Source organism: Elephantulus edwardii, unplaced genomic scaffold (genome assembly GCF_000299155.1).
Source record: "Elephantulus edwardii isolate Elephantulus edwardi_28Jun2011 unplaced genomic scaffold, EleEdw1.0 scaffold00015, whole genome shotgun sequence".
Classification (NCBI taxonomy): Eukaryota; Metazoa; Chordata; class Mammalia; order Macroscelidea; family Macroscelididae; genus Elephantulus; species Elephantulus edwardii.
In genome coordinates, this window is record NW_006399765.1 from 17,661,287 (window position 1) to 17,664,476 (window position 3,190).

The window sequence follows — 3,190 nt, forward strand, 5'->3', positions numbered from 1 at the left end:
TAACACCACCAATCCTCTGTTTGACAGGATATCTGTGACTCAGAACCTGCAATGGGGTGATTTTGGGAGTGTGATCTCGGGCAAGTCATCTGACCTATTTGCTCCTTTGCTTTAAAAATAACAGAGAGAGGGGAGGGGTGGGCTGGGAGAAAAATGCAACAATGAATGAATGGAAATCCAAAGTCTCTGTAAATATTCATTAAAATTAATAAAATAAAATTAAAATTAAAAAATGGCAGAGAGAGAAGGGGGGACAGAAGAGGGAGGGAGGGAGAGGGGGAGAGAGGGAGGAAGGAGGGGGGAGAGAGAGAAAATGGGAATGAATCATCTGATTCGACTTGTCTATGAAACCTTATTTTGCCCGTGGCTGGCAGGCATGCAGGAGGCGCACAATCAATGGCTGTCTCCAAAATGACGACGCTCACAGTCTTTGGCGCTCACGGTAACTTGAGTTAAAGGCATGGCTGCTTGCGGCCATCCCCTCCAAAGTGACGGGGAGTCTGGCTCACACCGCGCAGAGCGACAGGCCCCGAGGGCCCCCCAGGTCTCCGACCGGCCCGAGCCCCGCCCTGCGCAGGAATGCGGGGCCACGGTGACGGGCGGTGCGCTGCGCGCTGACGCGGTGGCTTTTCCGCTCCAGCTGCGCGCGCCGGCGACGCAGCAAATTCCGCGGCCACACCTGGCGGTGCAGCTGCCAGGGCCCGACCCAGCGACTCCCCCGCCCTCTGCCGCCAGACCCCCAGGGCATAGCCTCCACCCCTGACGGTGCTGAACTCAAAGGCTCAACCCGCTGGGTGCTGAGGCCAGCCACGGACCCTCTCCCTCGCCTCTGCAGCCACCCCACATCCCATCCTCCCCAATCTCAGTGTGGGTGGGGTCTCAAGCTCTGAAGATGCCCGCCCTCCTGCTCCTCCCGCTTTTCCAGTTGCTGTTGTTGTTAGGTGTCACTGGGAAGATAGAGTACAGAGCACACTCATGGTGACCCTATGAACAGCAGACCTGAACCCTGCCCAATCCTGTGCCATTCTCACCATCTCTGACACACTGGAGCCCATTGTGAAGTCACCTGTTAATACATCTCCTTGGGGGTCTTCCTCTCCTTCGCTGACCCTCCATCTTTCCAAGCATGATGTCCCTTTGCAAGGAATAACCCTGCCTAACTACATGTCCAAAGTATGCGAGATGAAGCTTCACCATCCTTGCCTCCAAGGAGAGCTCTGGCTGCACCTTCTCCAAGACCTAGCTGTTTGTTATTTTGGCAACTCATGGGATATTTAGTGTTCTTCTACAACACCACAACTCAAAGGCATCTATTCTTCTTCTGTCATCCTTATTCATCACCCAGCCCTCTGATGCATAGCGGGTGATTGGGAAGACCATGGTTTAAATCACACACACCTTAGTCTTCAAACTGACATCATTGCTCGTCATACTTTTTTTGAGTGGAGAATGTTAAATCCCTTGTCCCTCAGGAACTGAAGGGCTCCATGGCTCAGTTTCTGAAAGGACCCTGCTCAGTACCTCTTGGAGGTGGTGAAAGGCAGAATACCCCTCATTTCAGGATTCTGGGCTCCTTTGGAAATCAGCTGTAGGAAGCTGAGTTGGGATGGTGACCCCTCTTTCCCAGCAGAGCTCCTCCTTGATCTGTTCTCTTCCCTTTGCTCACTCAGGGAGTGCAGGGCACACACAGGGCGTCCAGGGTTTGGAGCACCTCAGGTCCTCACCTTCCTGCAGCTGCATGGCATCCAGGCCTCCAGCATGCACCATCTGGCACATCTCCCTCTGGCTCTGTCTACACTCCAGCCTCTCCTTGTCCTCGATGTCCCTGCCTGGTCCTGTGCTGTCTTTATGATCCCTAGCATGCTTGAGCTCAACGCTTCCACCAAGTTAGGTTATCTTCCAATTTTCTCTCCAAAAAACCTCATTGCCTAGTCTGAACCAACTCACAGAGGACCCTCTAGTGTCTTTTGAAGGCTGTAAGTCACTAAGGATTAAATATCTTTCTCCCTGGTGGTTTCTAACATCAATTTCAGGGTTAACAGCACAACCCTGCACAGACTGCAGTATTCTGCGGGGATCCGTAACAGCTTCAGTGGCTCAGATTTCAGAAGGAGATCACCAGGCCTTTCTTCCTAGTCTATTTCAGTCTGGAAACTCTTCTGAAGCCCGTCCACAATGGGTGACCCTGTTGGTTTTTAAAAAAAACGGGCAACATTGCATCCAGCATCATCATAACAACACAAATATCATGTCTATAGGACAGACTGGAAGGTGGGTGGTGGAGACATACCCTAATATTCTTCCCGTCTCCCTAAATTCCCTCTGGCTTCAGAGCCTTTGCCTGTGTGCATCACGCTCATTGTGCCGTCACTGTTGTCCCCCTTCACCCAATGTCCCAGCGTCCTCCTTTTACCCAGCCGCCCTCCACTCATTTTCTATTCAGTCATCACATATGGTGGCACAGACAGTTAAGCACTTGATTACTACCCACAATGTTATTGCATTAAACCCGAAGTACCTGGGAAAATAAAGCCTGGACATCTGTGTCAGGAACATTCTGAAACCCTCCAGGGCAGGTCTGCCCTGCATGCAAAGTGTCACCTCAGTCAGAATCCACTTACAGCAAACAATACTGCCAACTCCTTGACTAAGGATGTATCTTAAGGTAGGGAGTTCGACTCCATCAGCTGCTCCATGAGAGAAAGAAAGATGGGTAATTTCTCCTCCCATGCGATTGTATGCCTCTGAAAACTCACCGGAAGGTCAGCTACAGGTCGGTACACATGGACAACAATGACATATCCTACAACTGCTTGAACTACAGCTCTTTTGCGTGGATTTAGAATCAGCAGGTCAACTTCTCCATAATTGTTGCTGAAATTTGGATTGAGATTGCATTGGTTCTATAGATCAATCTGAAGAGAATGGTTAAAATATAAAAGTAAACTAATGCAGGTTCCTGGGTGGCACAAGCAGTTTGCACTTGGTTAAAAGTAGCAGACAACCCACTGCCATTGACGCTATTCTAATCCATGGTGATCTTCTACCCGGTTCGTGAAACTGGACATTATTATAGAACACTGTCCATCTTTCTCCCCATAAGTGTCTGATGGATTCAAACCACTGCCCTACTAGCCTTGCAGTTAGCAAGCCAACTCTTGACATTATATTACAAGGTTTCCTTTCACAT